Raw genomic sequence first — 13,145 nt, 5'->3', positions numbered from 1 at the left:
CTGATGAGAGCTAGTAATGTTAGCAGGATGGGTGATTTTCTTCGGATAAAATATCATCCGCTTCTGAATTACTTCGCCATGTGAAGGTGTGGACATGAGGCCAGGAAGCAAGTCACAATGAGTGTGAGGAGGGACACCTAAAGTATGTTTGGGAACATTTTTGCACACGCATCATTTACCTTACCAAAGTCACCTTTTTTGCAGACTCATAGTTCACAATCCATACTAACTTGAGACATTGTTTGTTGAATATCTACTTTGGATAAAGTGTGAATGTGACCAAATTCATTCAGTATGGTATTTGTCCTTTTAGGTTTCTGATGGCAGTAACAACATTTACAAGCAGTCTAAATGAGAATACTAGTATGACTCAAATGCTTTTCAAAATATTTTACTTCATTATCTCTATTTTGTAGTTTTTGTTCATGATCTGGAAAAAAAAGTCTAGCGAGTTAAAAAGTTACTTTATAGTACATTTGCTAGAAGTGACCATAAGATTGTATTACATTATATTTTTCACATTATATTTTCAGCATTATTTAAAATATTTTTTTCCACGGTCTCTTTGTTTGATGCTAATATAAATAGAAGAAACATTAGCATTAGTTCTGTCCATACAACAGCCTGCTCCATTGGCTCTCAAATGTTTCAATGGTGGATCAAGATAGACAGCAGATAATAAAGGACTAAAATCAGCTCTTTGTTTGACCCCATTTTCTGTGGGGGAGGCCCCACAGCTCCCTGGAGCTATCGGATTAATATGCGATACATTAGACCAGGCTTTAGTCAATGGAGTTCTGTCTACCGGGGACCACAAGCCAGAATCTGGTCCCCTCAGTGAGACGCAGTGAGCAATGTTTTATGTTTCCTGTGTTTGGGTCTGGGCCCTGGGTTTTGGGGCCCGGTGTACCTGGCCATTTGCTCTGCTTGCTCCCACGCCTTCTGTCCCTCGGTTTTGGTCCGTTTTTGGCTGTTTACCTGGGCGTTCAATCTGGGAATTATGTTTGCCATTAATTTTTGTGGTGCATTTCTGCCAGCATATGTGGTGGTTTGGGCTTCCCCCAAGTTCGTTTCTTGGTTCCTTTGGGCTCTTCGGTTTCGTTTTGGAGGTTTTCTTCCTCTTGGGCCCATTTTGGGGTTCTTGGTTACCTCCTGTACACCCCAGACTTCTGGTGTTCTGGGGTCTTCCTGGCCTGCAGAATGCTCTTTGTGGGTCTTGGCACATGTTTTGTGGTCGTGCTGGGGCTTCGGCTTCTGTTTGTCGAGGTGGGCCTTTGGTGCAGCTTTTGTTCCGGTGCCTCCTCCGGTGGTGTTCGCTCTGCTCGCAAGTCGGCTTCTTGCTTTTTTACTATTATTTTTTTCCCAGAGAAAAATGCTGCAGTCCCTTCGCAGGTTGACGGGACGACATGGAGGGGGGTCACTCTGTTTGCTCATGCCTGGCCCACGATTTGTGGGCATTCGGGTCATGTCCTCCAGCCTTTGGTGGCGTTGGGTGGCTCCTCCTTTGGGGGGCTTTGGAGCTAATGGAGCGGGCTTCTTGCCTTGCGCTCTGTCGCGTCATCTTGGAATGGGTGCGCTTTGTCGTGGTCGACACGTCCACATCCCTCAGGTGGGTTCCCGCCTGTTCCAGTGCCGATACAAGACTGTGCAGATCTGCAGTTTGTTCTGGACTTGTCCTGTCTGAACTCCTGGATTCCTTGCCCTTCCTTTCGGATGACCGCTCTGTTTCAGGTCAGGCTTCTGTTGGAACCGGGTACCTGGGTGGAGTCCCTGGACCTCAGGGGCGCGTATTGGCACGTTCCCATCCTCAGGGGTTCTGGGATTGGTTAGGTTTGTGGTTATCTTCAGGTTAACTTGAGATGATTTCGAGGCTTAGTGTCCCCGCGGCCCAGTCCTCGGCCAGGCCTTCACCCCCAAGAAGCAGCCCGTAGCAGCTGTCTAACTCCCAGGTACCTATTTACTGCTAGGTAACAGGAGCATCAGGGTGAAAGAAACATTTTTGCCCATTTGTCTCCGCCTCCACCGGGGATCAAACCCGGAACCTCAGGACTACGAATCCGAAGCGCTGTCCACCCAGCTGTCAGGCGCCCTGCTGTGGTGGGGCATCCGGCTTCCCACTTTTGTTGAATTCCATTTGGCTTGAATCAGGCACCACGCATATTCACGAGTCTTACCTGGGTTGTGACCCCGGGAGTGAACCTGGGGCGTTTTCCATAGCTCCGCCTCTTCCAGCAGATCGGACTGGTCAGGTACATGGCTGGTTCTGTTTTCTCCTCCGCTCTTCGCAACTCTTCTCTTTGATGCAAGTTTATCACCATCTCTACGATGATCAGGTAGCTTGCTTGATGGTGTCCCACCTGCGAGCTTCGTCTTGGCGACAGTATGAAGTTTCCTGGGATTCTTTTTGCCATTTTCTCTCTCTCTTCATAGGTTTTCTTCCATTTCTGGTCGGGTTGTTTTGTCCTTTCTTTCTTGGCTTTTTAGGACTGTCCCTTAATGCCCAATACTGTCGTCTTGTATCGTGCGGCGCTGGCGGAGCCACTCTTGCTTGCGTTCAGGGTGGATGTCACTACTGCCCCGTTCCATAAGCTTTCTCATGCTTTGTTTCACCTCCGGTCTGCTCATGCGCTGCCTGAGCCGTCCTGGTCTTTGGTCAGGGTGCTCTCCTATATCTCCTCCTCGGTTTGTGCTGGCCCTTCGGTTCAGGTTTGCTTTTCCGGGGCTCTCTTTCTGTTGGCATTGGCCTCTGGGGTTCAGGTTGGCGAGCTTCATACTCTCCTCCGGCACAGGGGTTTCTGCTTCTTTGTTCGTGGTTGTTAGTTTGCTCAGTTGCAACCTTCTTCTTTTCTGGTGAAGAAGGGGATGGCTGCCTTCCAGAGGGGTCCTTGGGTCATTGATGCTTGGTTGGTCAGGCTGGGGGTGCATCATTTGTTGTGTCCGGTTGTGGTTCTTTGCCGTTACCTGCATGCCTCTGCTTCTGTGGCCGGGGATGCGCTTTGGTTTGATCCGGTTTTCCCCTTGTTCCCTTTTCCAGGGCTCGTGTCTCCCAGGTCGTCTGCAGGGTTATTAAGTCTAGCCAGCCTGCGATCTATCCTCGTGCCCATGACGTTCGGAAGTTTGCTGCTTTGGCTGCCGTTTTCAGCAACATGTCTTGAACTGTTATTCGGGCGCGAGGATTTTTTTAGGTCATACAGGGTCCTGGCCACCTGATATGTGGTTCACATTCCTGGTCCTGGGCATTCATGTGTTGCTTTGGGCCACAGGCTGCAGCCAGTTGTCTCGCCATCGAGTTCAGGAGTGTATTGCGGCCTTCCTGGGCGAGTCCCTCTTTTACTTATCCTTGGTTATGTAGCTCCATGGAGCTGTTGGAACTCCCCACCGAAAACCAGCATTGAATGTAATGAAACACCATTTTCTGGGTGAGCTTTTGTTCACTCTGCTTGCTTTTTGTTTTGGTTTTGATGCTTAGCCTGCGAACTGAGGTTGGTGGGTCTGGGCTCCCCCCTCCCGAGGTGGGGGGGGGAGTTGCGCAGACGAGCGATGTGATGGCGTGGTGTGATGTTTGCTTGTTTCCTTGGGAATTGAGGGAGTTCTACCTCTCAGTTTGGCTTTCAATTGCATTTTGTTACCTTGTGAGGTCTGTTTTGTTATGCCTACTTTTCCGGGTGCCTAACCCCGGCCAAAGGCAGATAAGGTAAACCCCCAATAACGGGGTTTTCAGAGCCATTGCTCCCTGCGCACCTCTCTGAGGGGGCCAGGTTCTGGCTCATGTTCCCCGGTAGGCAGAACTCTATTGACTAAAGCCCTGGTCTAATGTATCGCATATTAGCCTGATAGCTCCAGGGAGCCTCCGGGGCTCACCCAGAAAATGACGGTTCATTACATTCAATGCTGGTCTTTTAAGCAAGAAAGTTTCAGAGGTCATTGCACTATTTCACAACTAGGACATATTTTTCTGCTTAGCAATTCTCTGAAAAGCTAGGTATATTCATCCTCATCAAATTCCTTGGAAGCATTAAGAACCAAACTGCGCTGTGCATTGTTGTGCCGAATAGTTTTTGCCACCGAGAAATTGCCTAATGTTGTCAATTAGCTATAAAGTCAATTTTTACGTAACGTAGTCAAAGATTTAGTTTTATATTGTTTTTAGATAATGGATCTATAGTTATCAGGGGACATAGATGCCCAGCAGCTCTTTAAAATAGGAACAAGTACAGAGGTGTTCATTACAGATGGCAATGTACCATGGGAGAAATACACACAAACATGCAGTTTTGGACTCCAATATTTAAGGTTGTCTTAGATGTAAAATTGGAAATCATATCTGCTGTTGTTAACGTCCTAACAGCTGTCTGAACCATTACAAGGGTTTTAGTGTGCAGGTGTTTCAACATTAGGAACAAAATGTACACAAGTCTCACTGATATTTGTAAGATCAACTGTCCTGTACATAGCACTGATGTACAGTGTTAAATATTTATTGTAGAACAACTTAGATGTATTATGAGGCCTATAGATATATTCTTTATATTTTTGCATAAAGTTTAACTTAAAATTTGTAACACTTCCGTTTGGGAAGGTTATGAGCAGTTTTTAATTCCAAAGTATTGTATATTTTTAAGTCATCTTAACTGTTTGGTGATATTGTGCTCTACTACTTCGATTTGGGGCAGACGGCCATCTCTGAGGATCCTATATCCCTTCCATAATTTTTGTTTGTTTGTTCAATGTGCTCGTTTTGGAATTCATAACTTGACCGCTCCATCCAGGCATACCTCTTCACCTGTATTGTATTATGAGGGATAATCATAGCCAGCTCCAACAAAATATTTTCATAACATATGTAAAAGAGCATTGAAAGAGCAATGTCTATTGTATTTACCTATGTTATGACAAGCAATTGATGGAGCAGGTCTTACTGTTACCTGTTCATGGAGCTTCCTGGAGGCAACACCTTCAACACACTCGTACACACACATACAAGCACAATCGAAACAGAAACAAATGGACATATTTTCTTTCACTTGATGGACTGTTCACCTGCAGTAAATACTTACCTGGGATGTTAGACAGCTGCTACAGGCTACATTCTGGAGATATGTGTACTTGCCTAGTTGTGCTTGTAGGGGTTGAGCTTCGGCTCTTTCGTCCCACCTCTCAACAGTCAATCTACTGGTGTACAGATTCCTGAGCTTCTCAAGCTCTATCATATTTTCTTTTAAAACTGTGTATGGAGTCAGCCTCCATCCACCACATCACTTCCTAGTGCATTCCATTTACTAACTACCGACACTAAAAAAGTTCTTTCTGATGTCTATGTGGCTCATTTGAGTACTTCGCTTCCACTTGTGTCCCTTTATGTGTGTACCTCTCATGTTAAATAATCCATCCTGGTCTACCATGTCAGTTTCCCTGAGAATTTTGTATGTGGTGATCATGTCTCCCTGAGCTCTCCTGTCTTCCAGCGACGTGAAGTGCAGTTCACGTAGCCTTTCCTTGTAACTCGTGCCTCTTATTTATGAGACTAGCCTAGTGGCATACCTCTGAACTTTTTCCAGCTTTGTCTTGTGCTTGACAAGGTATGGGCTCCATGCTGGGGGCTGCATACTCCAGGATTGGTCTTACATATGTGGTATACAAGGTTCTGAAGGATTCCTTACACAAGCAATTCTGAAGGATTCCTGAAGGCAGTTCTGATGTTAGCCAGTCTTGCATATGCCACTGATGTTATTCTTTTGATGTGGGCATCAGGAGACAGGTTTGGTTTGTGTGTGTGTAATTACCTAAATGTAATTACAGGATGAGAGCTATGTTCGAGGTGTTCCGTCTTCCGAGTACTCTTTGTCATATACCATTTTGAAACTATGACGGTTTTGGCCTCCACCATCTTCCAACCATCTACCACTCTGCAAAAGAAAACTTTCTAATATTTTTTCAGCACCTTTGCTTCTTTAGCTTGAATCTGTGTCCTCTTGTTTTTTAATTTGCTCATTTCAGGAATTCCTTTTTGTCAATTGGTCGATTCCTGTTAGTATTTTGTAAGCGGTGATCATATCTCCTCTTTTTTTTTCTTCTATCTTCTCGTTTTGGCATGTTTAATGCCTTCAGTCTCTCCTTGTAACTCTTTTTTTAAGTTCCAGAAGCAGTTTTGTAGCATGCCATTGCACCTTTTCCAGTTTATTTAATGTCTTCTTGAGATTTGGGCACCATACAACTGCTGCATATTCCAATTTTGGTCTCACAAAAGTCATGAACAGTTTCTTTAGTATTTCACCATCCAAATAATTTAAAGCGAGTCTGAAGTTGGAAAGCGGCATATACGCTCCTCTCACAATGTTCTTTGTGTTCCTCTGGTGACAGCTTACTATCTAAAACCACCCCTAGCTAGGTCTCGTTCTTTATTAGAGTTCTGTAATTCCTTTCCACATAATTTGTAAGTTGTGTGTGGTCTATTTTCTCTGATTCTGGGCAACAGCTTCTACAGTCTCAACAGGAGAAGGAGAATGGGAGCAGTCAACACGAAGATTACCGGAAGGAGGATGGAGAATGGTCTGGACACAGACATCGTGAAGGCTCAAAAGACAGGGCCGAGAAAGAGGATTGGGGTGAGAAAGGAAAGAGGGCCCAGGAGAGAGGGAAGACTGGGAAGGAAGGAAACACCAGACAGAGAACTACGAGAAGACCCTCAGGCCCAAAACACAAAGGAGCAGGTGGTGTGATGGTGGTGGTGTCAGGGTCCAATGCCTGGAAGCGGTTGAAAAACTGAGAAAGTGGGAGAGGGCGAGAAGTGGAACGCAACACACAAACATAAGACATGCCAGAGAAAGAGGGAAGACAGCGAACCTGGCGTCTTGTCTCAGGAAAAGTTAAACGATCGCGATGTTTCAAATTGAAGATGACTTCCTCAAAGCTATAGTGTACACATGCGCGGGCAAAGGCAGGGTGTACATCACTGCAATTGACGCAGTGAGCTTGGGAAGAAGAGCACTCTGTCTTAAAATGACCTGAATCTCCACACACAAGGGACATAGAGAGATCTCACTTGTGTGCCTGAAGGGACCATGCCCAAATCTTCAGCACCTGTTGGAGAGGGGATGCACTCCTGAACGGAACATTTGGCACCAGCAAGAATTATGGAAGATGGAAGGGACCTACTATCAAAAGTGGTCTTCACAATGCGAAGAGGCTGACGACGATAACTACGAGATGGTCGAGTGAACGTATCAATCTGGAGGTAGGTAATGCCTGTGGCCTCGAGGATATATTTAATATCCTCTGGGTAGTCTTTCAGTTCCCTATCACCAGTCGCAACATGGTGTGGGAGAATAACTGTGCCAATGCTGGCATTTAACTGGGCATTTTTTGAGATCCAGACACGAGTCTCCCCAATGCAGGATAACGAAGCCAAGTGGTCAGCTGCTTCCTGAGAAGGGGCTGCAACAAAACATGTACCAGTACGGGTGGGGTTAAAAGTGACAAATGTATCCACTGAATCAACTAGGTGTTTATGGATGAATCGGCATCAGGATGTGTAAGATCAACATGGCTGAGATCAAAATACTTAGTCCACTTAGCAGGACCAAACAAATCTTGGAATGTATTATATCAGGAGAGAATTATGCATGTGCGAGTGTGAAGGTGATGGCGCCGAGTACCCCTAGTAAGGGGGGGAGGGTAAAAAGTGCAGTTACAACAAGAGATGAAGCCACTTCCAGTGATGAGGTGGTCACCACTGTTGGCTTGGGGCTCAACCTTGCCACAGAGGTGGGAGGGGAGCAGAGTGAGTCAGAGAAGCAGCTTGGTCTGGGCCCAATGTAGTGGGAGCTACAGAGCCTAGCCTTCCCTCGCAGTTTGACTCGGGGACCTGGTCATCTACCCTATGAGTCTGAGAAGTTAAATGAGGGTCAGTTATCGGCATAAAAACGAACGGGTATAAAATTTTGTCCACGAATAAACCTCCATACCCACCATGGAGCCACAATTGGAGGATAGGACACCCGACAAGATGCACCCCAGGTGTGCAGCATGGATATACACCCTGCAATTGTCACCTTAAGAATCATCAGTCTGTTGAGATTGGGCTCGGCAACAAAGGCAAAGTTTGACAATACTGTAAGTGTTCCTTCGCTCGACAACGTCAGGTACCTGTACCAGAGTTCTACGGGCGAGTGTGCGTGCATCCCCAAATACCCGCCATCAAAATGGAACACATTGGAAAGAATATTCAAGAATGGCAGTAAGGAAAAATCATAGAGGAGAAGAAAGGGGGGGGGGGAGAAAAAAAAGAAACATGAGGAAGAGGAAAAACAACCAGCAAAAATTAGTGAAGACAGCAGCAGGAGCATAAGGCTTCAAAAGGACAGAGAACATGCTGTCCCATGGAGCATCACATGCCGACAGCCGCCCACCAAGTCCCCCCCCCCCTCACAACGGCAATGGGGTGGAAACAAAAAGGGGGGGGGGGGAATAGACGAAATGTTCACACTGAATACAAACAGAACAAACCCTCTTCATAATTTTAAAACTATATATGAATGGGAAATACGACAGGAGTCATTGCTATAAACAACTGGCGGCTAGAAAGGCTGGATCCAAGAGTCATTGCTTGGTCTTACAGGCACAAGATCCACCACAAGCGTGGCTCTCATCCTGTAACTACACTTGGGTAATTACACACACGCGCGCATGATACGCAAACACATAAGAGTTGAAGAACCTAACCGGTTCTAGCACTTAGCCTAAATCCCAACATAGCTTAACATAATACTAATGTATCCTAGTGTGTCTTCAGATGAATGAGAATCTTCAGAAGCTCATAATGCTTTTCATACAGACATTCAGAATTTCAACCTACTGGTATTGCACCTCAGGGTCCAATGTATGCAACCGCACTTTACCACGAAGTAGTAATCTTCAAATGAAGAGTTTCCTAATAAAATTCTGCGGCTTTTCATTTAGGTGCTATTTATCGGAAGTTATTTTTTTCATCCTCAAATTTACTCTAGGCTGAATCTTCAGCTGCTTTAGAGCCAATTATGAACCATGAGCTTCTGTACCGCCAAAAGGGCGTCATTACTTATGGGTTATGGTTCATTGTTCTCCGCATTCTCCTCTACATTTGTCAGCAGCTTGGAGCACCCTGGAGCCATGTATATTGAAGGTAATTTTATATAATACAAATCAAACCCAGTTGTTTTCTTAACCAAAATAATAAAAGTACTTAACATATTTAAATTACAGTACATATTAAGAAAGTACCTTAAATTTTTGCATTGGTTCCCAGTACATTCATTTGTACTGGAGCCCTATTAGTGTTGTCATGCATTATTATATTACGCTTACCTTCTGTTCATTGTAAGTTGTTTCTTATCTTCTCATGGACATTTTAATTACCATTGTGATGTATCTTTTTTCTGTTGAGGAAACTCATTTCATAACTACCCAAGGTAACATTTGCAATTCTTGATCAAGTACCATGCAAAATCTTTGAGTAAATGTGTACATTTGTGATGGGATCAGTCACTAATATGAGGCTTTGGAATTTAGTGCTGCCATGCATTTTTGTTATGTATTTAGGTCAGTAATGTAATGATTATGTAGGAATTTGCATGTCAAAAATTATGCTGGAAATCATGATATCCACAAGGAACTAAAATATTTTAGTATGAACTTCTAAGTTCTTACATATTAATTTTGCAGGTATTTTGTTTCAGAACTGGAGGTGTCAGTTGTGTGGAGCAGGTGTGTAGGTTGAACAGAGCATCAATAATGTTTGAACTCTGGTAAGTGTGCATAATGTGATGGTAACAAAATGCTGAGGCTTTTATATGAGGAGGAAACGTGCATTACATTCACAAAGAATTTTTGTATGATTCATTATTCCATTTTATTTGTGCATAAGACTTCCAGAACATGAATACCCATCAGATGTGACCTTCTTGCTTGATGGACGGTTAACACCATGAACACCAAGCCAAGCTTATTGTAAAAAGTGTACAGAGTATGTCAATGTGACTCTAGGTTCACAGTATCCCCTGGGTTTGATATGGCCTGGGTTCAATGTGACCCAAGAAGTTGTAACCCATTGTAACCTGGATTCAATATGCTTAAGCCAAGAATTGGCAATTTTTGTTATACAGTACATACATACACATGTATAACAAAAACAACTGACACTGCTCCAGTTTGAAACAAGGACTGTACAGGTGTATATATATATATATATTTTATATACAGGTATATATATATATATATATATATATATATTATGTATATGTACTCACCTAGTTGTGCTTTTAGAGGTTGAACTTTGGTTCTTTGGTACCACCTCTCAACTGTCGTACAGATTCTTGAGCCTATTAGGCTCTATCAAATCTACATTTTAAACTGTGTTAGGAGTCAGCCTCCACCCCATCACTGACTAATGCATTCCATCTGTTAACTACTCTGACACTGAAAAAAATTCTTTCTAATGTCTCTTTCGCTCATTTGGGTACTACGTTTCCACCTGTGTCCCCTTGTTCATGTTCCACTCGTGCAAACAGTTTGTCTTTGTCCACTCTGTCAGTTCCCCTGAGAATTTTGTAGGTGGTGATCATGTCTTCTCTTACTCTCCGACTTCCAGGGATGTGATGTTTAGCTCCTGTAGCCTTTCCTTGTAGCTCATACCTGTTGGTTGTCATACATGACTTGTCTGGTGGCATACCTCTGAATCTTCTCTGTCTTGTGTTTAACTAGGTATGGACTCTAGGCTGGAGCTGCATACTCTGTATTTACCTAGTTGTGCTTGCGGGGGTTGAGCTCTGCTCTTTCGGCCTGCCTCTCAACTGTTTCTACTACTACTATTTCCCCCACCCCCACACACACACCCCAGAAAGCAGCCTGTGACAGCTGACTAACTCCCAGGTACCTATTTACTGCTAGGTAACAGGGGCTTAGAGTGAAAGAAACTCTGCCCATCGTTTCTTGCCGGTGGCCGGGATCGAACCTAGGACCTGTGTGTGTGTGTTTTTTCAGTACGAGTGTTAAGAATACGGTATATTTAAAAAGGCATTTTTTTTAGTCCAAGGTAAATGCAGGAATAAACTGCTCTTGGTTATCAGATTTCTTAATTTATTATTTAACAGATTATTGCAATATGCTTATCATTGCAAATGTGTATACACAGGACTTGAACACTGTATTATCTCTTAAAATATATAATCAATATGAATGTTATTATCTTTAATGTGGAAACATAAATCTTTGGTAATGAAATTAGTTTAGTTTTTTGTTAAAGGTAGGTATGGACTCCAGGTACAATATATTAATGTGTTACAAGAATTACTGACTGAGCATAGTCTCATATTTGACTAACAGCTATGTTAAATAAAATGTAAATAGTAACAAGTTATTATAACATAATATAATAATAACAGATCAATGAATCTAGTATGAATTTTTGTTTCTCACTTTGTTCTTCACTTGAGAAGGAAGATGGAAAATTAACTCCCCAAAAGTTAATTTTGCAGTTTTATTATGGCTTAATAAGAGATGCATTTCATTATACTCTGCCGTTGACAATGTTAACAGGGTTAAGTGAATACAGTATGACTGGAGCAAAGTATATAACTGAGGTGAAGCACCTCACCATAGGTCATTGCAGCTTACCGAGGCCCAATCTTCTGCATGTATTTCTGCTCCTCAGACTTGTAGAGTGGGCAACTAAGTTCCCAGGGTAGATTGTGAGGGAAGATTGAACATCATAGCTCTGGCGGGCCCTAACCAGGAATAGTCTTTGGCAACCCCCTTCTGATCATCTCCCTTCCCTAGACTCTTCCTTGGCAGGGTCGACCAGTCCCAAATGGTGACTACCGCATCACCTGGGGCGACTCAATCCTTGATGGTTACTACAGTGTCTTTTGTACCCCCTCCATCCTAGGAAGTCCAAGGCAATGTTCTCGCCGTCGAGCTCACATTTCCCGCAACTGCTGCTACATTCCATGAGGTTTTCCCTGCTATGTGGCCTTAATATTTTGGTGTCTGCCATAACATTACTTGTTCTGACGATTTGCCAATACAGACACCTAAAAGACACTGGATGTTGTGTTTGCATTGTTTAATCCCATCCAAACCAATACCTGTGTCATTGGGTCACTTTCAGGTGGACACTTGCCTAGTTATCTTGCATTGGTGAGGTCAGTTTGAGCTCAAAGAATATGCTATTAAATGCCAGCATCAGCTTAGTCTTCCTTCTGAACCATGTAGAGATGGGGACAAGGAACTTAGGACTGCTATGAGAATATTAAGTACAGTACTATATACTGTATCCTCAATTCCCAAGGTTATCCTGTCCTCCAGGTTAACTTGTCTACTTGGGTCCCTCGTGATTGTCATACTCTTAAGGTGGTTAAAGGTAACTTTTGATTGCCAGACCTTCCCATCGGTAATTGTTGCTGGTGCCAGCTCTTGAGAAATACATATGTAGAGGCTTGGAGAGGATTAGATGTTGGAAATTTGGGCATAGAGCTTCAAAATGTAGCAGTGAGGTGTCTATCTGCCCCTTAAGTGGTGCCTCTGATCATTCCAGCTTTGAATGTTTGTTATTCCTATTTTCACTGCATCAACTATGGTGATGCACTGCCTGTTTTAACATGTTTTTGTCTACATTATAAATTTGAACAAGTCGTCCCCCACCTTAAGCACTGCAATTGCAAATCTTTCCACAAGGGGTGATGCCAGGGCCGTATTTCCTCCTCTTCTAGCATGACCTCTGTTCATGCATTATGTTTGTCCTCTACCCATACTCAGTCCCTACAGACTTCTTCAGGTCTGCATTCCCAAACCTTGAACCCCAACACCTCCAAGCTCCCCTCCTTCCCCCCCCCCCCACTCCTACAGTGAAAGACTTTGGATGTCGCCGGTTGGCATTTCCGCTCTCCCCAGTCTCCCATTTCTTTATCCATTGTGGGTCTCTCTCGGTCCTCCCAATCGTTTGGCCCTCCCTCGCCTATGATCGTCTGGGTTGCTATCTATGCTTCGCTCTTCCATCCTTGTTTTGCTGCTCTCATTCTCCCTCCCCACCAGATAAATTGAAACTGAAATAAGTTTATTGAGGTAACCCACACCAGATATGATTGTGGCTGTCTCTCAGTGCCTTGGCACTA

The 13,145-nt window shown here is 43.9% G+C and overlaps 1 long non-coding RNA gene across 1 annotated transcript in view; it reads left to right on the top strand.

The window, feature by feature from the left end:
• Positions 1 to 937: 937 nt before the first annotated feature.
• Positions 938 to 13,145, top strand: part of LOC138366242 (uncharacterized) — a 137,605-nt gene continuing 125,397 nt past the window's right edge. The window contains exon 1 of the long non-coding RNA XR_011229112.1: positions 938 to 4,714. This is a non-coding gene — a long non-coding RNA (uncharacterized lncRNA). The remainder of the gene's footprint in view (positions 4,715 to 13,145) is intronic.

This window comes from Procambarus clarkii, chromosome 19 (genome assembly GCF_040958095.1).
Source record: "Procambarus clarkii isolate CNS0578487 chromosome 19, FALCON_Pclarkii_2.0, whole genome shotgun sequence".
Lineage (NCBI taxonomy): Eukaryota > Metazoa > Arthropoda > Malacostraca > Decapoda > Cambaridae > Procambarus > Procambarus clarkii.
The sequence above is the reverse complement of the archived record's forward strand: the minus strand, read 5'-3'. Positions and strand labels throughout refer to the sequence as shown.